This window comes from Pseudophryne corroboree, chromosome 5 (assembly GCF_028390025.1).
Source record: "Pseudophryne corroboree isolate aPseCor3 chromosome 5, aPseCor3.hap2, whole genome shotgun sequence".
Classification (NCBI taxonomy): Eukaryota; Metazoa; Chordata; class Amphibia; order Anura; family Myobatrachidae; genus Pseudophryne; species Pseudophryne corroboree.
This window is the reverse complement of record NC_086448.1, coordinates 120,542,352-120,561,216: the sequence shown is the minus strand read 5'-3', so window position 1 is coordinate 120,561,216 and position 18,865 is coordinate 120,542,352. Positions and strand designations below refer to the sequence as shown.

Below are 18,865 nucleotides of genomic sequence, written 5' to 3'. Positions count from 1 at the left end.
AGAGTCTCTTCCTCTGTGCAAGGAAAAGTTGTTCATCAGAGCTATCCACGGCCCAAACTCTCTGAAGCTGAACGCCAGCGGCGTAGGGAGCTACACCTCTGTCTTTACTGTGGAAATTCCGGTCATTTTGTTAAAGATTGCATTCTTCGTAAGCCAGGGAATGGTGACAAATCTCAGTTTCACAGTACTCATGTCTACAAGTCATCCACAGTAGCCGATCCTGCTACTGCTGACAGGGGTATCAAGATGGCTACTCTGAAAGAGACTCAAATTTATGACTGGGGTCCGGTGATTAAAAGACCTTATCCCAAGTTGGGTGTCCAGAGAAGAATATTCAAGCCATTTAGAGTCACAGAGGAGTCCGTGTCTTCAGCCCAAGGAGGGGCATCTGTGTCTTCAGCCCAAGGAGGGGCATCCGTGTCTTCAGCCCAAGCAGGGGCATCCGTGTCTTCAGCCCAAGGAGGGGCTTCCGTGTCTTCAGCCCAAGGAGGGGCTTCCGTGTCTTCAGCCCAAGGAGGGGCATCCGTGTCTTCAGCCCAAGGAGGGGCGTCCGTGTCTTCAGCCCAAGGAGGGGCGTCCGTGTCTTCAGCCTAAGGAGGGGCGTCCGTGTCTTCAGCCCAAAGAGGGGCGTCCGTGTCTTTAGCCCCAGAGAGGGGTTCAGAGGGTCCAGCCCCAGAGAGTCTTCAGAGCGCTGCCCAGCCAGAGAGACTACAGAGTGCTGCCCAGCCAGAGAGACTACAGAGGGCTGCCCAGCCAGAGAGACTACAGAGGGCTGCCCAGCCAGAGAGACTACAGAGGGCTGCCCAGCCAGAGAGACTACAGAGGGCTGCCCAGCCAGAGAGACTACAGAGTGCTGCCCAGCCAGAGAGACTACAGAGTGCTGCCCAGCCAGAGAGACTACAGAGTGCTGCCCAGCCAGAGAGACTACAGAGTGCTGCCCAGCCAGAGAGACTACAGAGTGCTGCCCAGCCAGAGAGACTACAGAGGGCTGCCCAGCCAGAGAGACTACAGAGGGCTGCCCAGCCAGAGAGACTACAGAGGGCTGCCCAGCCAGAGAGACTACAGAGTGCTGCCCAGCCAGAGAGACTACAGAGTGCTGCCCAGCCAGAGAGACTACAGAGTGCTGCCCAGCCAGGGAGACTACAGAGTGCTGCCCAGCCAGGGAGTCTACAGAGTGCTGCCCAGCCAGGGAGTCTACAGAGTGCTGCCCAGCCAGGGAGTCTACAGAGTGCTGCCCAGCCAGGGAGTCTACAGAGTGCTGCCCAGCCAGGGAGTCTACAGAGTGCTGCCCAGCCAGGGAGTCTACAGAGTGCTGCCCAGCCAGGGAGTCTACAGAGTGCTGCCCAGCCAGGGAGTCTACAGAGTGCTGCCCAGCCAGGGAGTCTACAGAGTGCTGCCCAGCCCCGTGAAGTGGGGGCTCTTGCCTCAGCCCAGCCCCGTGAAGTGGGGGCTCTTGCCTCAGCCCAGCCCCGTGAAGTGGGGGCTCTTGCCTCAGCCCAGCCCCGTGAAGAGGGGGCTCCAGCCGGTCCAGCAATACTCCAGGCCCAGCCTGGTCAGTCCGTCCCAGTTCCAGCAATACTCCAGGCTCCGCCTGGTAAGTCCGTCCCGATTCCAGCCGGTCCAGCAATACTCCAGGCCCAGCCTGGTCAGTCCGTCCCGGTTCCAGCCGGTCCAGCTATACTCCAGGCTCCGCCTGGTCAGTCCGTCCCGATTCCAGCCGGTCCAGTTATACTCCAGGACCAGCCTGGTCAGTCTCCTTTGGTTCCAGCCAATTCAAGTATCCTCAGATCCAATCCAGTCCTACTCGTCCAGCCAAAGATTTCTCCAGTTTCAGTCTGTTCAAGCTCATCTGGACTCAAACCGATTCCAAGCATTGGCTCGAGTAAAGAACTTTTGACAGTTGGTCACAGTAAAGGACTTCCACCATCTAGTTCTAAAATTAGACTTCAGTCTGTCTCTGATTCTGTTTCCTTGTCTTCTAGCACTGAGTCCACAGCTTCCACGGGGAATTCTAATACCTCTTCTCCTCGATGTCTGGATAATTCTGCTCTATCATCTAAAGTCAAGAAAAATACCAAGGCTATTGATCTAATGTCTGAATGTGTACCTCAGTCTAATGTTTCAGTGGCATCTGTTTCCTTGAGTCCAATTTCATCCTCCACTCAGTCTTCAGAACATTCAGCCGATGCTCCGTTTTCTGACCCATCACTTTCTGAGCAAGATAATGCCTTGATGAACCAATACATTAGGAATTTCAGGAATGCCAAGAATTGGAAAACAGTACAAAGACAACAGCCTGTTGATTTAAGTGTTGGTTATGTTTCCATTGATTCCACTCCAAGTTCCTTGTGTTGTTCTGAACTTGTTAATGCAGCTTACAAAACGGATGTAGTTACTCTCAAAGAAGACTGGTATCTTCCAATAGACTTGGACTCAGACTCTGAATTTGATCCAGTTCATGATGCTACTTCTTTCAGGGGAGGTCCCATGTCTTCTAAGGAAGTTTTTTCTTTACAGGAGATTCCACTCTCCCTGGTCAAAACCAAATGTTCCCGTAAGAAGAAGAGGCATCAACGAAGGTCCTAAATTCTTCCGTATGAATTTCTCAAGTTCCTCTAAGATTCAAGATGGGTGTCCGGAGTCCACCCTTGAAGAGGGGGATACTGTCACAATCCTGACTGTAGGTTTCATATTTGGTGACTTACCCCTGCCATCTGTCCCGGATCCTGTGTCTTTTTACTCACTGAGTTAAACAGCTTGTCAGCACTATGAGTTTTCCTGAGTTCTCTGCCTGAAAGGTAATAGTTAATGAGCTCCACCTGTGGTGATCTCCTGTGTGAGGCTGAATTCAGTAATATGAAGTTCAGGCTTCAGTGTTCTCTCGGCCTGCTAGGCCTCATTCTACATCACAGCCTAGTCTGGAGTAGTCACATGACAGTGACTGTTCACCTGATCCAGAGTTGTCCAATCCTCTGCCAGCCTGAGACTCTCTGCATCACCTAATCCTGCTCACCAATCACCAAGAACCAGGAAGTATAAGTTTGGAGGCTGAGTTAGAAACTGGGCCAGTTCCTTGTGTCACACTCACAGCTATGTGTGAGTCTTCAAGCTGAGCTCCCTAAAGGTAACCTTTATACTCTAGTTCCGGTGAAAACTCTGTTCCTTGTTACCCTGTTTGGTTTACTTTTGTGTTGCCACTGATGATCACTATTTCCTCGAGTCTCAAAGTAAAGGCACAGCTGCAGTGGTTCATCTTAAAGGCACAGTATTATATTCCATAGTCTCAACTGAAAACTACAGCTGCCGTGGTTCATCTTTACTGCTGTTGTAGTTGTGATCTCCAGAGCTCCCGTATCCCTGCAGCATCTCCGTGCCTCATCACCTCCGTGCCTCAGCACCTCCGTGCCTCAGTATCTCCGTGCCTCAGCACCTCCGTGCCTCAGTGCCTCCCAGCACCTCAGTGCCTCAGCACCTCCGTGCCTCAGTACCTCCGTGCCTCCCAGCACCTCCGTGCCTCAGTACCTCCGTGCCTCCCAGCACCTCCGTGCCTCAGCACCTCGTGCCTCCAGCATCTCCATGTCTCAGCACCTCGTGCCTCCAGTACCTCCGTGCCTCAGCGCCTCCGTGCTTCCAGCACCTTGTGCCTCAGCACCCCCGTGCCTCAGCACCTCGTGCCTCCAGCGTCTCCGTGCTTCAGCATCTCCGTGCTTCCGGCATCTCAGTGCCTCCAAGCATCCCAGTGTCTCTACGCACCCCAGTGTCTCTACGCACCCCAGTGTCTCTACGCACCCCAGTGTCTCTACGCACCCCAGTGTCTCCAAGCACTTCCGTGCCTCCTAGCACCTCAGTGTCTCCAAGCATCCAGTGCACTTTAGCACAATTGTAGCTGGTATTCTTCACTGTTTCATCAGCGCCTTTCCAGTTCTGTCTTTCAGGAGACCTTCAGCGTTCACACGTGCTCCCTGTCTGCCGACCTAATCCTGCATGGGGAGAACCTAGATTCGGCCATCTCTGCTGTGGTTCCTCTTCCCAGTCACCGGAAGAAGCCCCGAGTCCACAACACTCCCAAACCAGGTCAGTGGTAGTATTCATATAATTCTCCAGTCGCCCGCACAGACTTCACTAACACCGGGTTCACAAAACCTCAGTCTTGACACAATGGACATATGGCAGCAAGAGGACACAACCAGTGTGGTTGGACAAATACTGCACAAGACACGGACACTGAGAGAACAGAGACACGTCCTCTCTGTACACTCTCCAATGCCGGAGTGAAAATGGCGGCGACGCACGGCTCCTTATATGGAATCCAAAACCCGCGAGAATCTGACAGTGGGATGATGACGTTTTGCCTCGATCTGGTTTCCGAGTCAGGCGGGAAAACCCGAGCCTGACTAGGATCTGGGATCGGACGGTGAAGTCCGGTAGGGTTCGGTTCTCAGAGAACCGAACCCACACATCTCTAATTTATATATAGTCGGTGTTTAGGTAGGTACAGGTTTAGTGAGTACTTGAGTTACAGGACAGATGGGCAAGCAAACAGTTGTACATTTTCCAGAGCAGACATTCTAGGACCCACCCTGCCCTACCTAACTCTGGGATTGAGCTGAAGCTTATACCCCTTTTACACCACCTGAAATATCCCTGGATTTTGCACTGGAGCGCGCAAAATCCCGGGATTGCAGGCGGGTAAAAGGGTCCTTCTCCAAAACCCCAGGTCTATTTTTACGGGAATCCAACCTGGCTTGGGTGCAGACCACAGCACTATATAGGGTGCCCGGCAGGAACGGAGGCTTGGGGCAATCCAGCAGCTTCCAGATTGTTTGGCTTTCTCCCAGGGGCGCATCTAGACATTTATTATAGGCGGGGGGGCGGATTCAAAATTAGACCTGACTCCTCCCCTCCCTGTTTATTTCTCCTCCCATTTTATATATATATATGTGTGTGTCTGTGTGTGTATGCATATGTGTAAAATATATATATATATATATATATATATATATATATACCATGAGAAGAAACAGGTGGCACTCACAGTCTTGTAAACGGTGTAAAGCAAACTCCACGCTGTGGAGTATTTATTGAAAAAAACAGGTGACGTTTCGGGGACACATCCCCTTCCTCAGACAACAACACAGTGCATATACAGTGATTAAATAGTATCATGAATCCCACTTACCCCCACAATCATGACTCTCAGCTGCGTGGACCACGGAGTGCCCCGGCGTCTCATGTCCCGCACTTCCGGTTTCGGCAGCACAGCCCGGCCGGAAGTGACGCAATCAAGTCAGCCGGTTCCCATGGTAACGCGCTGGGAGCCCTGCAAACAATAACATTACATACATGTGACAATCTCATAACATAAACATGCTCACAAATGCAAAACACGCTCAGCTGAGCTAGAGTGAGCCTAAGAAACTAATTTCAGTGCAAAGTTGCAAAATAACATCTAAAAACGTTTTAAAATATCCTATGTGTTCTGCCACCCTGGGACCAGCTATATGTAAACCTACTAATATTTAAAAAAATCTTGTTTTATATCTCAGTATTGTTATTATATCGATGTTTTTTTAAAAAAAACATCGATAGATCATTTTACTTATTTTAAAAAAATGTTAAAAAAATCTTTAAAAAAAAATTTTTTAAATATTTTTTTCAATCTTTCTAAATCTGAGAGGTAGGCTAACCCGAGGGTCGGTCAGTGGTGTGCCTGCTATCCTTGGCCCAGTAGTGACAACTGCAGAAACTCTTTAAGTAGATAATTTATGAGGCAGGGGGCTGGTTCAAAAAAGTTCAAACAGGAATTCGAAAAAGGAATTCAAATTAAGAATTCAGAGAAAACTCCTTTTTCTGAATTCTTAATTTGAATTCCTTTTTCGAATTCCTGTTTGAACTTTTTTGAACCAGCCCCCTGCCTCATAAATTATCTACTTAAAGAGTTTCTGCAGTTGTCACTACTGGGCCAAGGATAGCAGGCACATCACTGACCGACCCTCGGGTTAGCCTACCTCTCAGATTTAGAAAGATTTAAAAAAATATTTAAAAAAATTTTTTTAAAAGATTTTTTTTAATTTTTTTTTAAAATAAGTAAAATGATCTATCGATGTTTTTTTTAAAAAACATCGATATAATAACAATACTGAGATATAAAACAAGAGTTTTTGAAATATTAGTAGGTTTACATATAGCTGGTCCCAGGGTGGCAGAACACATAGGATATTTTAAAACGTTTTTAGATGTTATTTTGCAACTTTGCACTGAAATTAGTTTCTTAGGCTCACTCTAGCTCAGCTGAGCGTGTTTTGCATTTGTGAGCATGTTTATGTTATGAGATTGTCACATGTATGTAATGTTATTGTTTGCAGGGCTCCCAGTGCGTTACCATGGGAACCGGCTGACTTGATTGCGTCACTTCCGGCCGGGCTGTGCTGCCGAAACCGGAAGTGCGGGACATGAGACGCCGGGGCACTCCGTGGTCCATGCAGCTGAGAGTCATGATTGTGGGGGTAAGTGGGATTCATGATACTATTTAATCACTGTATATGCACTGTGTTGTTGTCTGAGGAAGGGGATGTGTCCCCGAAACGTCACCTGTTTTTTTCAATAAATACTCCACAGCGTGGAGTTTGCTTTACACCGTTTACAAGACTGTGAGTGCCACCTGTTTCTTCTCATGGTATGTGGGTGGACTAGCATGTCCACAAGGAAGTGCACCTCAGCAAGCTACAAGGAGGAGTGCCGAGGCAAATTCTGGATTTATATGGGTACACGCTCCGCTGCGGTGGGTAAGATAATCGTGGTATCAGCCCAAGGCACCCTCCCATTGGACCACCTCCCTCTGTTTTAATTGTTTTTAAAGCACTGCACTTTGGTTGCACGCACTGGACACTTTAGTGACATTCACACCATATATATAATAGAGGATGGCTACCTCTGAGGGTGAAGGTGATTTCACGTAATTTTTACTTGAATGTGACATCTACGAAACGCTTAGTTTCTCTGATGTGGATGCTGAGAAAATTCTACACAAAGACGCAGCATTATGTGGTGAATATGTTGATTCCAGCGATGACGTATACCGTGAATTGTTCAAACTAAAAAAGCGGGAGTTGGACTTTTTATATCATAGCCGTACCTTGTCTGACTATCATCGGGCAAAGCAGATACCCCGTGGGTTTAGGGTACTCAATACACCCACGATAGGCAGGTACAACTCCGCCTTTTGTAAGCGCTGGATCTCAATACTCAACAAATGCTCCATGGACCTCATTTTATTAGTCATCGAGGAGTCCACAAGGGAGCTGAAGTTAACATCACAAAAGATCAGCGAGTTTGAAAAGGAACACCTCGCGACGATGACTTCTGATAAAACCACAGACTGGCTATCTAAATTACAAAGCCAACTGGAGGAATATAAGAACAATCTTCTGAAATATAAAAAAGAGAAACATAAGAAGGTGGTCACAGACTATGCCCAGCATCGGGTATATACTTGGTTAAATCAAACAAACCAGTCCCGAGGACGGGTTCACTACGGCTGGCCGGCGGTCGGGCTCCCGGCGACCAGCATCCCGGCGCCGGGAGCCCGACCGCCGGCTTACCGACAGCTTGGCGAGCGCAAATGAGCCCCTTGCGGGCTCGCTGCGCTCGCCACGCTACGGGCACGGTGGCGCGCTACGCGCGCCACACTATTTTATTCTCCCTCTATGGGGGTCGTGGACCCCCACGAGGGAAAATAAGTGTCGGTATGCCGGCTGTCGGGCTCCCGGCGCCGGTATACTGAGCGCCGGGAGCCCGACCGCCGGCAAACAGAAGACCACCCCCGAGGACGCGGCCGGGGTGCAGGCAATATGAGAAGACCACAACGGGTTCGCTTCTCAAGCACATCAGCAAGCGATAATGACGACATCAGGGGAGCCGGTATTGAGGCTAGACACTCGGTGACCCCTTTTGTGGTAAACACCCGGGCAGGGGCCTCCACCCGGGGAAGAGCAAAACGAGAAGGGGAGGTCAAACGAGGAGGCAGAGCAGTGGGAAGGCCGCCCAAGCACAGAGCCACCTAATTTTCAACCTATCCTCGCATGAGCTCCAGGAGCCCGAGCAACGACTACTCAGCAAGGGACTCTCTTTCATACCTACCAACTTCGTGGATCCATTTAAATGGAAGGTAGAGTCATTCAAACTAGCCCGTTCATTGAAAATCAAAGAACATTTTCACAAGCACCCCACGGTGAATACGGAACCCACTTTACCTGGCCGAATCTCTAAGTTGGGTAACCGTTCCAGATTTGACCCACAGTCAAATAATGCCACTCTCAAGACTTTTCATAGACTGATGGACAGCACCAGTGGGCATAAAACGCCAGGGGTCAAGCATAATTTGTCTAGTGACGAACGACAAGCGTTAAGGAACTTACAACAGAGGACTGATATCGTCCTGAGAGCCGCGGATAAGGGCGGCTCTATTGTTATCCAGGACACGTCCACATACGCGGCGGAGTGTGACAGGCTACTAAGCGATGGAAATACATATTGTCGATTGGACAAAGATCCCACTCCTGGGTTTAAACAGGAGCTTGACCTTTTGTTGAAAAATGCTGTCAGTGAGGGGTTATTATCTCAGGCAATCAGTGATAAATTATCCACAAAGTGGCCGGTGGTCCCCTTGTTCTATACCCTCCCTAAGATCCACAAGGACGCACAGAGACCTCCGGGGAGACCCATCATCTCTGCCCGGGGGTCTCTGTGCGAGCCAATTGCAATATTCTTGGATGCGTACTTACAGCCATGCATCCAGGATACTTTTACAAACTTAAAAGATACTAAGATGTTGTTGGATAGATTGGCCAGTTTGGGACCACTCCCTAATGACACAACCATGGTGACAATAGACGTCACCAGCCTCTACACATGTATCCCGCATGACGCTGGGTTAGAGGCTGTTAGACGGCTAATTTCGGCTAACCGGTTATACACAGGTCCAGATGTGGATCTATTTATTGAGCTTTTGGCCTACACATTGACACACAATTATTTCTTATTCAATGGCAGGTTTTATAAACAACTGACGGGGTGCTCGATGGGCTCCCCAGTGGCCCCGTCTTTTGCCAATAGTTTCATGTGGGAAACTGAGAGGGGACTGTTTTTTGAGGACGCGAACATCGCAGGGCATATCAAGTTATATTTCCGCTACATCGATGATCTCCTCATCTTCTGGAGTGGCGACATCCAGATTCTGACTGAGATCATCAATAGACACAACAGCTCTGCTAGCCCCATTAAACTGACCTGGAATTATAGCAGTTCCGAGATTTTTTATCTGGATGTATGCATACAACTTAAAGAGGGGCAGGTGGGGACGACCCTCTACAAAAAACCCACAGACAGGAATACCCTGCTCCGAGCTGAGAGCTCACATCCCAAAGCCATGATCCGCAGCCTACCTTACTCCCAGCTACTCAGGGTATGTAGGAATAACACGGATCCTGGCACACGGAGGTTGCAACTGGAAGAGATGATACAGAAATTCTCCGAGAGAGGATATTCTCTTCCAGAATTGAAAAAAGCAAGAGAAAGAGCGCTGTGCAACTTTCAGAAACAACCGAAACGCCATTCTAAAGGGTTACCCAAAGAAACCATACCCTGGGTGACTGAATACAACTCTAGCAGCCCGACTTTGGTAAAGCAGGTCAAGGGGATGTGGCAGATGGTCACCTCTGACCCCGACCTAAAGTGCTTTCAAAATAGCAAATTGATGCCTAGCTTCTCTAGGGGCAGAAATTTGAAAGACTTGGTGGTCAAAACTGACATCACTGGTTTCGACACCAAGGGTGCATCCAGACATTTTTTGAGCAAGAAAAATGGGTGCTTTAAATGCCTAGGATGCACGACTTGTTCCTTTTTCATCGTAGGTGAGACATTCCCCCATCCACACACAGGCCAACGGCTAAAAATTAAGTGGCCATTAACCTGCACATCCCGGTTTGTGGTCTATGTAATAGTCTGCCCATGCGGGCTCTATTACGTAGGCAAAACCGAATGTCAACTGAAAATACGGTTAACACAACACAGGTCGGCCATCCGTGCAGCCATAGCCACAGGGACCAGTGAGCAGCCGGTGGCAAGACACTTTGCCAGATTTAAACACAGCCTGGCTAGTTTGAGGTACCGAGCAATTGACCATGTGCCAGCACCTGCACGGGGGGGAGATAGGGGGAGAAAGCTACTCCAACTCGAATCCAAGTGGATTTTTCGCCTGGACTGCCTGGCGCCCAAGGGGCTAAATGAGTCCCTGGGCCTCATCAACTTTTTATAACCTAGCCCCCCAAAACCCCTCTTTTTGAATTCCTCCTCCTTTTTTGGTCTTTTTTTGAACTCCTTTTTCTGAATTCTTAATTTGAATTCCTTTTTCGAATTCCTGTTTGAACTTTTTTGAACCAGCCCCCTGCCTCATAAATTATCTACTTAAAGAGTTTCTGCAGTTGTCACTACAGGGCCAAGGATAGCAGGCACACCACTGACCGACCCTCGGGTTAGCCTACCTCTCAGATTTAGAAAGATTTAAAAAAAATATTTTAAAAAATTTTTTTTAAAGATTTTTTTAAATTTTTTTTAAAATAAGTAAAATGATCTATCGATGTTTTTTTTTAAAACATCGATATAATAACAATACTGAGATATAAAACAAGATTTTTTTGAAATAATAGTAGGTTTACATATAGCTGGTCCCAGGGTGGCAGAACACATAGGATATTTTAAAACGTTTTTAGATGTTATTTTGCAACTTTGCACTGAAATTAGTTTCTTAGGCTCACTCTAGCTCAGCTGAGCGTGTTTTGCATTTGTGAGCATGTTTATGTTATGAGATTGTCACATGTATGTAATGTTATTGTTTGCAGGGCTCCCAGCGCGTTACCATGGGAACCGGCTGACTTGATTGCGTCACTTCCGGCCGGGCTGTGCTGCCGAAACCGGAAGTGCGGGACATGAGACGCCGGGGCACTCCGTGGTCCACGCAGCTGAGAGTCATGATTGTGGGGGTAAGTGGGATTCATGATACTATTTAATCACTGTATATGCACTGTGTTGTTGTCTGAGGAAGGGGATGTGTCCCCGAAACGTCACCTGTTTTTTTCAATAAATACTCCACAGCGTGGAGTTTGCTTTACACCTTTTACAAGACTGTGAGTGCCACCTGTTTCTTCTCATGGTATGTGGGTGGACTAGCATGTCCACAAGGAAGTGCACCTCAGCAAGCTACAAGGAGGAGTGCCGGGGCAAATTCTGGATTTATATATATATATATAAATGCACGGAAGCCGTGGTCACAGGCCTTTTCATGCCAGGTTTTAATTTTTAAGGCTTTGTGGTAGTGTAGGACCTGCATGAAGGTGGGGTACCTTGGCGAGCGGTATGCAGGCTTCCGTGCATTGGCCAATTCACTAACTAAACCCCCATCATTTATTTATTGATGTTGTGAGGACAAGTGAGCTTGCTATGGTGAGTGCTGAATTTTCTATTTGTATGTATTTGGGTAGGTGGCCATGGGCTGCATGCACCCCACCCTATGAGTGGGGAGTGCAGACACTGCACCCCGCTTCTGGGGTGGCGAGTGCTGTGGTTTTCTATATTTGTTTGTATATATATATATATATATATATATATACAGATCAATTACATTTTGACACCGATAGTCCTGCTGAAATATTTTCAGATTTACTTAAGATGCAAGAATGTCTTGTGGAATTAAACTTACATGGACTTACATTGTCCCAGTACCACAAAGAAAAGTTGATACCGAGGGGCTTCCGGATAAAGAATCAACCTACTATCGGAAGAAACAATAAGGACTTTTGTAAACAATGGTGTCACATTCTCAACCAATGCAGTCTTGATCTGATGGTGCTTGTGATACAGCAGGTTAATACTGATAATGTCGATATTATTTTAGACCGCAAAGCTATACCTTTAATACACTTTTACCGTTGAGCCGATAATGGCCGCTAGATTACGTGCACGTGCTACGCACTCTGTACGCTATTTGCGTACCGAGTCCTGTACGTGGTACGAACTTGACGTACACACGCCACGCTGAGTATACGGAGTACGCTCAGCGTGTGCACACACAATGAATAACCTTTAAACCTTGTTAATGATACAATGTAATTATATGCTTACACTTTAAACCCTTAACAGTAAAGTACTGTAATGATGTTATAACTTTAAACCTTAAGTAGCGCTGGCGATACAAAGTACCCGCAGTGCGTACACCTTATCAATGCTGATACACCTTATACAGATAAATATACTTTAAACCCTCATGCAGGAAAGTGAAGACACCACACTGATTTGTATTTGAAACCACCGGGTTCTAAGGCCACAGTGGATTGATTCCAAAAGATAAAACAATACAATTTATACACTACAGGCTAACAAGTAAATCTAAACAGAATAATGGCTACAGAGAATGTACGTACGTGAGAATATTCGCAAGTGCAACCCGGCTCCGGTCCTCCGCTCATCAGGTAGATAGCGTTCAGAGTCTCCTGACCGGCCAGGCAACAATGGTCCTTTTATACACAACATGCATACACAATACAATGGTCACTGTAATCTCATTGTCCATTGGACACAGGGATGTGTCTCTACATTACAGAAAAGGTCATAGGTGGATTTGAAAGGGTGGGCGATGTCTTTCCTCAACTGCTCTAGTGGGTGGTATTCTCTGTATTCCCGCCGCATATGTAATTTACAGTAAATACAGTTAATGCTCATAATCTACTTTTGTACATAACTATACGCAGGAACAAGCGATCTTTCTCTAACTAACACCGGAATGTTACCCTCAAAATACCCTACAGCTGCATACTAGACATCACCTTCCAACCTTTATCTGACCCTTCCTATCATGCAAAGGCGAATCTCGCTGTCCAGGAACTGTTTAAACTAGTAATACTCGCTGACATGGTCTAGGGGAACTATATCTAAAATGTATGCTATATGGGTTAAATATGTAATGTTCTAATAACACGCTACACGCTCACAAACCCTACCGTAAATGCGCATACCACGCGCCAAGGCGCATGGCCATGAAAGCTCCGTTACGCAAAGTGCGGATATGCGCACGCACGGCAGAGCGAGTGCACTCGCAGCGGGCATGTGCATGGGGTTAGTACAAGGCATATGTATTACGATATTTTTCAACTTTGACAGTCCACCCTTTGGCAGTCAACAATAACTGCCACTATCTAAACATTAAACAGAAAAATATACAATACAATATCTATAAACTAATTGGATGGTAGGAGGAGAGGAGTAGGCGGGAAATGTATGACCTAGTGGGATTGTAAAAGTATGTATGTATGTATGAAATCCATGTCTGAGGGGCATGTATCATCGTGCCGTACATGTTCTAGATAAGCTTCGAGGTATTGCGAAGTATACATTAAATCCTTCTTATCCCGTATTAAGGGTCTGTAAGTGGGCCAACAAACACTACCGAGCTCTTTTCGGCTTCTTGTTCCAACAAATGGGGTGCACATTTAGTTGATGATACATGGAGGGGGAACATATGTGAATGCTAATATGTGGATATCACCTGAAGGTTGTAGAGATGAAGATAAGACACGCATCACAAATCCATTCACATAACATTTGTGCAATCGTTCTTGGGTGTTGGTTGAAGTCTTGTCCGGATGGGTGTATCCTTGCTGTGGGTGATAATCAAAGTCTTTAAAAGTCTTTAGAGTGTCCATAAAAGTCTTTAGTGTGTCCATCAAAGTTTTTAGAATGTCCATAAAAGTCTTTAGTGTGTCCATCAAAGTCTTTAGAATGTCCATCAAAGTCTTCTTCCGAATGGCTGTATTTTTGCTTGAGGGGAAAACAAAGGAGAAACGGGTGAAAGAAACGGACCGTGGAATCACGTCTTATCACAACATTGTCTCGATTGATGGGTCATAAATTAAATCAGTTGTTGTAACAATGCCCCTGCTCCTCAAACTCATCACTTTGGTACTGCCCTTGCGCCGCGTTAAAAATCGAACACATCTAAATATCAAAACAATTATTACGACGACTCCCAGGATACAAAGGAGAAACTTTCCTATACTCACGATAAAATTTTGAGCTCATTCTCCTAAACCTGAGAACCAATTGCGTGGGTTCAACCATGAGACCCAGCCGGTTAGTTCATTACTCACAGCAGTAAAGGTAAGGTTGTGTCTCCTTCGGAACTCCCATTTCAATTGCAAGATATCGTCCATCTTTTGATCTATGACCTCGTTGGGGTCATCAGTGCTGTTTGTAATGTACGTGCAGCACTTCACACCATACTGAGTTGCTAGGGTGACACAATACCCGCCTGTCACCGCTGTAATGTAATTGAGAACCATCCTGTGCTGGATCAGTTCCGTTTTGTAAGCTTGCAACTCCCTCCCAGTATACCTGAAGGTGTCATTATACATATCGGTGATATTATCTATCAGGTTCGCTAGCGCATGAATAAACCTAAAATTTATAATTCCTCTGGCGGTACGGGTGATATCTAACGCGAGTAGGAATTGAATCCCGGTGGATTTGTGGATCAAATCAGAGGCTGCGTGCTCTGTCCTATCTATAAGGTGTCTCTTAACGATGTGTTCGTAGTGAGTATGAGTGTAAGGAGCTTGAGCATTGCGGTGAACGTCTTTCATCTTATTATGGGTTATGGTCATAACTTCTGGCAACACTCTTCCAATGTAACACAATCCCTCTGAGTTTGGGGCAAGCCACTTATACGCCTTCCTCCCGCATATGAAATATGCATCATCGGGGAGAACATATGGGACAGAATATGACATTACCATATTGCAAACCTTCCAAGTGAAAAATCCTACCCCTAACTCTCTCATCTGTTCAGTACACGTATCAGGCTGTATGATATGCGCACAGTACCCTGGAGATACTTCTCCAACCCGCATGGTCCTACTTCCTAGAGTATACCTGTACCGAAAATACCTTCCAACGTCGGCTATCTGGCGTACAAGTTCTGTGTCTACGGGCATTCTGTCGGCTCTGTGTGAAAATGCCATGGTTTGGTTATTCCATGTCACTTCCCAATTTCCCGGCTTTCGGGGATTGGAAATGTTGAAACATACTAAGGACCTATCCACATGATATTGGTGGAGCTTCAAACTAGGGGGCCTAGAAATATTAAATTTCTTGTCCACTGGTCTCCCACCCCTTAATTCAAGTACCTCATCTATTGTTAAAGGATACGGTACTAGTCCTGACTTGCTCTGACCTTGAGGTACTTGTGAGCACACCCAGCATTCTGTTTGGTTTAAAACCTTACCCACTAATGAGTGATAGTCACTCAATGGATGACGGTCCATGTTGATATTAAGGCTGGACTGACATCTCTGGATGCACCGGTCCTCAACTATGTTTTCACAATTTCTACAGATACAATTTTCCTCAGCCAATAACCCTTCACAGTGCCTCCTAGTTTCGTGACTACCAGATCGTTTTCTGATACTCGCCTTTGCTCGGTGAATGTGTTGCTCTTGGAATTCTACAAATCCGTCCTTGCCATCAGAACCCATTCCAGATCCTTTCTCGACCTCTCTGGTACTCTCACCGAAACAGACTGCTCTGGTCAACAACAGGGTCAACAGGAAAACCCGGAATGCAGTCTCTTGGGGTAAGTCCATCTTGCTAAGGGGAGAGAAAGAGGAGCAAGGAAGGGGGGGGGGGGAAGGAGGGTAATGGGAGATGGAGAAAATAATAAAAAGGAAAAAGAAATTTGGTGCGACAACCGCCTCTGGTCTTGTAGTTCTCTGTGCTCAGGTGCCGTGACAACAGTCCTGCCTCTCAACCTTCCCGGAACAGGCACTCCAGTGATACGATTTCCTCTACACTCTGCTCTTTGTCACGGGCTTTCTCTGGGTCAGCGACCTTCTTACAGTGGGACGAGTGGACCCAAGTCTCTCTCTCGGCAACCTTCAGTGCTGTTGTGCTGGTTAGTAAGACTTGGTACGGTCCTTCCCACCGGTCAATAAGGCAACCTGAGCATAGAAAATTTCGAATCATTACATAATCCCCAGGTTCAATGTCATGACAATTACTGTCTGGTAGGTCAGGAATCACCAGCTTTAGATTGCTGTTTTGATTCCTCAACTGCTTGCTCATCTTAACCAAATATTTTACAGTCACCTCATTATTGCATTTCAAATCATCCTGGGGGTCAATCATTACATGGGGTTGTCGACCAAAAAGAATCTCAAAGGGTGATAGGTTAAGGGGGGACCTGGGAGTGGTTCTGATGCTGTACAATACAAGTGGCAAAGCTTCTGGCCACAACAATCCAGTTTCAGCCATCACCTTGCTCAACTTGTTCTTAATAGTGCTGTTTACTCTTTCCACTTTCGCACTCGCCTGTTGGCGGTACAGAGTATGCAGCTTACTATTAATTCCCATTAGTTTGCACATAACCTGAAAGACTTCACCTGTAAAATGGGTACCCCTGTCACTTTCAATTATCCTAGGGATACCATATCTGCACACAATTTCCTGCACGATTTTCTTTGCAGTAAACGTAGCAGTATTTGTGGCAGTGGGGAACGCTTCTACCCAATTTGAAAACACATCAATACAAACCAACACATACTTTACATTTCTGCAGGGTGGCAACTGTATGAAATCAATTTGTATTACCTGAAAAGGGCCGTCTGTTGGCGGGATATGGGATGGTTCTGTTGGTATTGACTTTCCAATATTCTTCCTCAAGCAGATAAGACATGTCATTGCTCTCTTACCCGCATGAGAAGAGAATCCTGGCGCACACCAGTAGGCTCTCACCAGCTTACACATACCTTCTTTGCCCAGATGAGTCAGACCATGTGCCGCCTCAGCTAAACTTGGAAGGTATGCTCTGGGGGCTACTGGCTTACCCTGTCCATCTGTCCAGAGTCCTGAGGACTCCTGGCCATACCCTTTTGACCTCCAGACTGCCTTTTCCTGTGGAGAACACAAATTTTGCATTTCACTTAATTTTTGTGTGTTGACGGTATTGAATACCATCAGTTGTGTGATGTCTGTCTGTATGGGGGTGCTGGCTGCTGATTTAGCAGCTTCGTCTGCCCGGCGGTTACCAAGTGACACTGGGTCTTGGCTGTACGTGTGGGCTTTGCACTTGATAACAGCCACTCTGTCAGGTTCCTGTATCGCTGTTAGAAGTCTTTTGATGTGAGTCGCATTTGCCACGGGTGTGCCAGCTGCCGTCATGAAATTTCTGAGGCGCCATAGGGCCCCGAAATCATGCACTATTCCAAAGGCATACCTAGAATCCGTGTAGATATTGGCTGACTTACCCTTAGCCAATTCACACGCTCTGGTTAGAGCGACCAGCTCAGCAACTTGTGCTGAGTGTGGTGGGCCCAGGGGTTCGGCTTCTATGATACCTTTGTCATCTACGACTGCGTATCCAGTACACAAGTCTCCCGAGTCCGTCTGTCTGTGGCCACTACCGTCAGTGTAAAAAGTAAAATCTACATCTTCCAGTGGGTTGTCACTGATGTCGGGTCTTGCAGTGAAAGTTTGGTTCAGATATTCCATACAATCATGTGTGTCAGTGTCTGTACTAAATCCTCCTTCACCCTCACTCTCATCCTCCACCCTTTGTGCCTGTCCAGGCACACCTTGGAGATACGTTGCAGGATTTAGTGCACTGCATCTCCTTATGGTGATGTTTACAGGGGCCATTAGTGCTAATTCCCACCTTGTAAACCGTGCTGATGAGACATGTCTGGTTTGGGCAGAATTCAATAAGGCTGACACTGCATGAGGTGTATGGATGGTCAGGCTGTGTCCCAACACTACGTCTTCGCTTTTACTCACTAGCAATGCTATCGCTGCAACACTTCGCAAGCATGTGGGGAGAGACCGTGCTACGGTGTCCAACTGTGCACTGTAGTAGGCTACCGGCCTGCTGGCATCACCATGTATCTGGGTTAAGACACCTGCCGCACACCCAGCACTTTCCGTACCGTACAACTCAAAGGGTTTCCCATAATCTGGCATACCTAATGCAGGTGCCTGTGATAGGCACTGTTTGAGTCTCTCAAATGCCAGTTCGGACTCATTTGTGTGCGAAATCCGATCTGGTTTGTTTGACGAGACCATCTCTTGCAAAGGTAAAGCTAGTATGGAGAACCCTGGGATCCAGTTTCGGCAGTACCCACACATTCCTAGGAAAGTGCGGATCTGTTGCTGGGTTTGTGGCAGAGTCATGTCGCGAATCGCCTGTATTCTATCGGCGGTGAGGTGTCTCAGTCCTTGTGTTAAGCAATGTCCCAAGTATTTCACTTTGGTCTGGCACAACTGTAACTTATCCTTTGAAACCTTGTGTCCCGTATTAGAAAGGTGAAACAGAAGCTATTTCGTGTCTTTCAAGGACGATTCGAGTGAGTCAGAAAACAGCAGTAAGTCATCTACATACTGTATTAATACTGATCCGCTCTCAGGTTGAAAGGATTGTAAACAGTCATGCAAAGCCTGGGAGAAAATACTTGGGCTGTCAATGAAACCTTGGGGTGGACTCCTCTGTATGTAAATGCAAACAAGTATTGGCTGTCAGGGTGCAGAGGGACCGAAAAGAAAGCAGAGCAGAGGTCAATGACAGTGAAAAACTTTGCAGTAGGAGGAATTTGCATGAGGATGACAGCTGGATTTGGCACTACGGGGAATTGGCTCTCAACTATTTTGTTTATCCCCCTTAGATCCTGCACTAGCCTTTAACCCCTCCCCCCACTCTTTTTCACAGGGAAGATGGGACTATTGGCAGTGCTGGACGTCCTAACTAGGATGCCCTGTTGTAGCAAGTGCTCTA

General features: G+C 46.9%; 1 protein-coding gene across 1 annotated transcript in view; it reads right to left on the bottom strand.

Moving 5' to 3' along the window:
- LOC134927337 (polyglutamine-repeat protein pqn-41-like) overlaps nucleotides 1-18,865 on the bottom strand; it is a 106,391-nt gene that overhangs the window by 22,367 nt on the left and 65,159 nt on the right. The window lies entirely within an intron of this gene.